The sequence below is a fragment of the Amia ocellicauda genome, chromosome 15 (assembly GCF_036373705.1).
Source record: "Amia ocellicauda isolate fAmiCal2 chromosome 15, fAmiCal2.hap1, whole genome shotgun sequence".
Taxonomy (NCBI): Eukaryota; Metazoa; Chordata; class Actinopteri; order Amiiformes; family Amiidae; genus Amia; species Amia ocellicauda.
In genome coordinates, this window is record NC_089864.1 from 13407945 (window position 1) to 13415063 (window position 7119).

The window sequence follows — 7119 nt, forward strand, 5'->3', positions numbered from 1 at the left end:
TGCTCACCCAAACAAGGTAGAAAAGAAGATAAAAAAGCCCCAAGCATAGAGCACAAAAAGCAAGGCATATCACAAGGAAACAGCAATGGAAAACAAATATTAGCAGGTGCAGCAGTGGTGTCCCAAAGGATTTGTGTGTGTCTGTGGGTGTATGTGCGTGTGTGTGTGTTTGCTTGTCTTCAATTCTCCCGGGTTGGTGTGGATTGACATGACATATCTCGCTGACTGAAAAATAAAAATGGGGCTTAGATCACAACAAAATTTCTGTCTCTTCAAAATGAACAAAAACTAAATATAACTGACCTTTAAAAGACCTTCTCCAAACACAGACTGAGTTAATACAATATTACAAGAAATAGTGCAAGAAATATACATAGATACACGTTACACACACATACATGTTAAGAATGTACAGCTGGAGTTGAAAGTGGCAATGCAGTGACAGTATACACTTTCATGATGCCACAAAACTACAGAATAATCACAATTCTGTTCTATATGTGATAGTGTCTATGGTTGAAATTAGATCAAAACTTTGACGCACTCACTAAAAAGACTAAAAACTTGTATTCAGTGACAGCTTGATTTTTTGCCACATGCTTATATTCTTCTACTCATGAATATAACCACTTTAATTTGGTTATAGTTGTAGTTTGCTATTAATAAGTGGGTCAAATTTGTATTTAATATGGACCTATATCTCTGAATATGTTCTGTAATTAATTGTTGTATCCTAAATTCCTGAGTTGTTCTGTATAAAAAGTTATAGCAATGTACTCCTCTCAATTTAACTTACAAAGTTAAAGAACACTGCAAAACTACAGTTTAAAAAAGATACAGTCAAAGTCTGCCAAGATCTCTTTCTGTTGAAATGTATTTATTTTGAATGGCTATCAGATGACATATAATTTAAAAAAATAAATGAATGAAGCAAACGCAGCAGACATGTTCCAATTTTTTCACAGACAGAGATGCACATTGAATGATCATCAGAACAGTTTCATTACTGCTGGAATGAATCATGGTTTTAAGATGTGCATTACAAATGGACACCTCTATCTCCAAGTAACCAGAAAATCTATACAGGTTCAAACCATGCTGAAGGCAACTGGGAACATAAATGGTGACCATTTCAATCATTGACAGCCCTCAATAGATTGAAAGTGTAACATTTGCAACAATACAATTTATAATCATTCTACAACACATTAGAAATCATGAATTTTCAACTATAATCTGCCTTCTGGAGAAGAAGCCATGAGGAGTCATTAATCACTGGGGTCTATGTACTATAGCCCTGGGTCATGGCCAAGTACAACAATCCACTCAGTTTTGTAATTTCAGTTGCATTTAATATTATTACATTCCTATGGTGGCTCACTGTAGTTTAGTTATTTCACTTTAAGAAAAGCCCTAATTGTAAAAATGTAAAGTACCGATTACCACTGTATGAAAATGATGTCCAAGACTTCAGTTGGTCCATTGTAAGAGCGCAATAGATAGTGCGTGGACTTGGAACAAAAGAGCTGCTAAGTTTGATTTGCATTTTGCAGCTGTATCTACTACCAGACAACAACAATCAGAGTATTTACTCTATTTTCTGTACATGTTTTTTGCAAATATTTGGAAATGCATGCGATACAATGCTGGAATGAATAGCATAGCATGGCACACACACAGTCCATTCAATTGCCATTATTACTCCCTGTCCATTCAATTGTTATTCTCCCCAGTTTGACTTCATGATCTCGCCTTTACAGCTCGTATACGGTCGTCGTGTTCACATATTTGTAACTGAATTCATTCAGGACTTATTCACAGTCAAGTCAGTGTTTTGTGGCAGTGATTTCTGTTCGCATGCAAAAAGTAGGCTATTATTATCTTCCATAAGGTAAAGCAAACCTAGCCCCACAGTCCTATCATGAATGCAATGGTAGACATATATATATATATATATATATATATATATATATATATATATGTGTGTGTATAAGGACTGACAGCTCACAGTTTATAATGTACTCTCCATATGTACCTAATTCAGAGTTGTGGATGTGTTGTGGCCGGATCAAGGCGAATGAACTATTGCAAGTGTGTGATTTGCTCCTGGTGGAGTTGCAACGTGCAGATCTACAACAAGCTCCCTTTGTGTGGCGAAGTTCAGAGGACAGACAGCATTGCATGAAGCCCGCAGCTTACCTTACAGAGCAGGCGCACGGATGAGGGACCCAAGGGCCGCAGCCCTGTCACTGTGTCCTCCGGTGACTGGGTGCTGTAGCGCCGCTTGTGTCTTCAATCATCCGGAAAAGTAGCGGCGCATCGGGCGGCGTCAGGACCCAGCGAGGGTGAACAGCTCCCACGCCCGCCTCCTGTCTGTCAAGCGCCGCGGCGGCTACTGAGCGACTGGCCGGCCAAGTCTTTATATCCCACCTGATGCTGGAGAAACAGCCGTCATATCGTGTCTCTTCTGTCCCCCCAAGGACGCCTGCTTGTGCATGTGTAGTTCAGTCTCTCGGTGCCCCCTTTCTGCTAACAGAGAGGAGGCTATTCGGGCTCTTAGTCTATGGCTTCCGAGTCACCGGCAGAGCAAGGGTTGCAATGCAAATCCCGGCTTCCTGTCATCAATAGTTGTCATCTTCTTAAGTGTCAGTCTGGTGCCAAACTTAGCCCCGTCTATGCCCCCCGTCTCCCTCTCCTCCTCGCAATGTCTCCTTGCGAACTTATTGTGTCCCGTCTCGTTACTATGTTTCACTTCTCCACGTCACAGTGTCTGGCCAACAGGAGAGCGGGGATCTGCCATCACAAACCCGTGCTCCAGCTCCTTGAGATGGTGTAGGTTGGCACATAAAAAGTCATCCCACCTACTCACTGATATTATAACGCTTTGCTGGCCGGGGTGTGTGATACTGGACGTTGACTGGAGTCCGACACATCTACACCCAGTAGGACCAGAGCTGGTTATGAATAGGATGGCAGTCTTGTTTTCTCCTCTTCCCGTCTCTAAAGTAGCTCTTTCTGAAGAGGCTCTATCGGCACCGTCTTGGCTCAGCTGTCTGATCTTCCCAACCCCCTTCCCTTGTTTGGTGGCATCCCGTTTCTTGGGGGGGAAACTACTTTTATGCGCAGATATATCCAGGCAGAAAGACGACCGGCTCCAATCCCCGCTGAACAGGGGCCTTGTGTTGGGGGGAGAAAGAGCAGTTTATGTCCCAGATCTGTGGGTCGCTTCCTCGTCTTCTGCTGGGCATTTACAGTCCGCTCCTTTCTGTGGCCATGTCGGTGTGTTTGTTGTGGTGGCTACAAAAAAAGAAGAAAAGTAACAAGTGAAGAGACTCTGCGAACTTGAGGATCCAGGGAGAAGGCCTTTAATAGGGATTCCGCAGCCTTTTCACTCTTTTCTTCCTCTCTCTCCAGACCCACTCAGTACCTCCCCCAACCCGCGACGTTGCACCGACACCGCGCCAGCCTCAGCTGCAGGGATTGTGTGCAGACGCTGTCCCTGCTTCCAAAACCTGCCCCCCACCCCCCCAACACACATACACATATGACAAGCAGGACACGTCCAATCCACAGCCACGGAGCCCCCCCTCCGTTTTTGCACTGGAGTGGACAGCAAAACACGGATACCGAGAAAACGGATTGGATCCAACGCAGGGAAACGCACACTGCAAAATCATTTGACAGTTCCTATAGTTAGCTTTTGTTTGAACTCATTCAGATGCTGTTTGCGATTTCTCTTTCAGGATGAAGTGGCCTGTTCATTGGAAGTTGCTTGCCTGGGAATGTGCAGAGGGGAATGAAAGCTATGTATGTATGAGGGAGTGTATGTATGCATGTATGGTGTATAACCTTGAAGGTGAACTTTTATTGGACACCATCTAGTGAAGAGATTTAGTTCAATCACAGGAAATGGGTTCAAATGCACATTACACAGTTTGCAAATGCTCAGATCTTATCGGGGGTGTTGTTTACATTTTCTTTAAAATATCAAGCTTGATTATTCATGATAGATGAGTATTTTCTTCATATGTCCCATCTATTTCTAAAGCTATAAGGGCTATAAGTGTATATCTGCCTCTTAACTCCACACAGACTATCCTAGAATATTCACTTGGGATTGGTTAGGTTCATATGTATATTCTGCATCTTTTAAGTTTCAAACCAGTCTCTTTACTGGGTCAGTTAGCATTCAGATATGCATCATCGATTTATTTTTGCTGTCCTTCAGTGAATACAACAAATCTATAGCCATCATATATCAATGCATCTGTATGTCATTCTATTTACAGTAATCATAGCCAACAATGCTCAAATTGATTTTATTATTTGAAATTTGAATTACATGCCCTGTAATTTTACATGCACAATTCAGTATGTATATTGCTTAAACTTTAAGTAGTATTGTTTATCTTGTGAGTTTTCCGTTTCTGCCCTAACCATTTCATTATAGGTCTTCCGCTAAATTGCATTGCCTTTCACTTTGCATTAAGATTTGTGTCAGGGTAACATCTTCATGTCATAGAGGGAATTGAATACAGTCATTTGTTCACAATATCTCATAAATAGCTTGACAGAATATCCCTATTTAGTGAGATTTCAGAGTCTGTGAACAATTTATTATGAGTGTGTGTTGAAATAGGTATACAGAACAACTGTTCCTGTGGGTTTCCCCAATCAATTTAAGAGACAATATTTTTCTTCAAACTAGGGCAATTTACCAACGTTGTTCCAATCAGAGGTATATGGAGACAGCACTGTTTGAAGAAAGAGAAAAATAATAGACCACCTGCACACTTCCAGTATTCCCAGAAAAGCTAAATGTCAAGGGAACATTTCTGTAGCCTATCTGAAGGTGTGTGCTTGCAAAAAAAAAAATCATTTTGGATTTCGTAACTCATTTTTATTCTTTCTTTATCTAGCAAAAGAAAAACAGTCTCTTGATTGTTCTGCAGTCTCCCAGCTCACCGTCATCTTGACAGGATAATTTACTCAGTGCTTCTCTACCAGCCACTGACACTGATAAGCCAAATAATAGCAATATAACAAAACAGACTAGGCAGAAAGAATTAAAGGGGGGGGAATGCAGTGATTAATAAGGAAACAAATACACATGGACATATTTTAATTCTCATAAATTAGAAAAGGGAGACCTAAAATAAAACACACATAAAAAAGGGTCTAGTAGGGAACAGAAATCCCTATTAACACCATGACAAACTAGTGCTGATTGGCTTCAACTAGAAATATTGTATCAGAGGTTTTCTAGAATAATGCAGAATACATATTCAGCTCAGTCTATGTACAGTAGCTGTGGAGTCTCTTGTTCTCATTAGACTCTCACAAGGAATTTGCAACATATACAAGTGTGGGAAGATCCTGGCATTTGCCATGTTCAAGCTGTGGTTTTTGAGAGAGATCTTTATTGTGGTGACGGCATTGTAACAAATAATCTCCACCAGTGAAGTGATCGATATCTCCGTGCAGCCTGTTGACTGACTTTAGTCACTGTGCTCCTCAAGGTCACATGAAGAACTAGTGCAAGTTCCTACCTACTCTCTACTTGTTCAGATCTAATGTGAAAAGACAGCTGTTCTCTCTGGCTTCCCTTGACTGGCCATCTTCCTTATAACCGTTGTGATATTTGCTCACATTTAACAGCCTTTGCTTTTCATTAGTGCTTATTTCTCTACTTAGTCAGCCATCTGCTGTCTGTTTTTTTTTTTAAGTTACTCAAAAAGTAAGCTCCTTGTTCATCTAAATGCAAGACCGTTGTTTTAGGATTTAGAATACAACTATTCATTTTTGAAACCTACTGATGAAATTCATTTTTCCCTTTAAAATAATGAAATGCAAAATCAAATAAGTGTGCATGCTTCTCTGGAAACTATCTATCTTTCCAGTTATTATGTTGCATTTGATCACCTTTCGAGTTTCCGTTGATCTACTTTGTTTTCTGCAATTTAACAAAGCTGTTAAACATGACTTTGTTTTACTCAAGTTCATTTCCATTGTTAAATTATGAGCTCAGTTCAGTTAACTTAAGTGAGAGGTGAAATACAAGGAAATACAGAAAACACTGGGGTTCCACAGACTCAAAATCTTCAGCCATAAAGATATAAATAACTGCAGTTTATGATTTGTGTGCACTAATACATTATGTACTGATTAATTTTTAGTCAATATTTACAATATTAGCCAGGTAAACAGAAACAGTGAAACCAATTCTTTTTTAATTGGTTGCTTGAATGAATATTGTGGGAATAAATCATTGTTGTTTTAATAAAGGATTCCAGTGCTGCTGTGACATGATTATTTTCCCGTATATATTGTTTGCTTTCAATATTTTATATTACCTATTTTATTTAATATAGATTCAATGTTTGCAAAATTACTTTAATAAAACATTTGTACAAGAACAGGAAATGATAATTAATTATTAATGCCATTCAATGTCTAATGTCTCCGTTTAGATATCATTACCGGTCCTGATCTTTTAATTAAAGTGGTTTTCAGGCCTCATAATATTATCACTAATAAATGTGACAAATGTTACAGCAATCTAGTTTATGTTTCAGTATAACGACCCCTATGATAGCGAATGGAAAACGAAACATTGGATTATAGCCCTACCTGTCACTATACATAATATACAATGCACTGATCTGAAGGTGCTGGCGTTTAGAATTATATGTATCTATTCCAAACCCTTTCCCCTAAACACACAACACTGTTTCTACATATCAAAGTCAATTTAACCAATTTAACTATGAGGAGAATGTTTAGTTTTAAACTGTATTACACTTTGACAGCATGTGCTAATTGGTTTCCCATTTCATAAGATTGGCACTTGTTTTTTGTGTATTTTACTACTTAATATTTGCAATAAAGAATATTGCATAAGCCTGTTACATAAAGATCATAGAAAGCACTATATTTGAATAGTGGAGTGTTCTGTCATTTTAATACTGTAACAAAAGGCAGGTAATTCAAAGTTAATTAAAAATTATTCACTACTGTCTTGCAACATTGGTATTAGGAATAATGTAAGTTATCACAGATTTTTCAATATGTCTGTCAATAATGTTCGTACATGAAAGATTCAGTCATGCAGGGCTATTT

At 39.0% G+C, this 7119-nt stretch overlaps 1 protein-coding gene across 1 annotated transcript in view; it reads right to left on the bottom strand.

Annotated features, from left to right (window-relative positions):
- The window catches only part of large1 (LARGE xylosyl- and glucuronyltransferase 1), a 55584-nt gene extending 52103 nt beyond the window's left edge, over nt 1-3481 (bottom strand). Inside the window, exon 1 of the mRNA XM_066723983.1 lies at nt 2200-3481. The gene's annotated coding sequence lies outside the window, so the exon portion shown is untranslated. The remainder of the gene's footprint in view (nt 1-2199) is intronic.
- Nucleotides 3482-7119: the final 3638 nt, after the last annotated feature.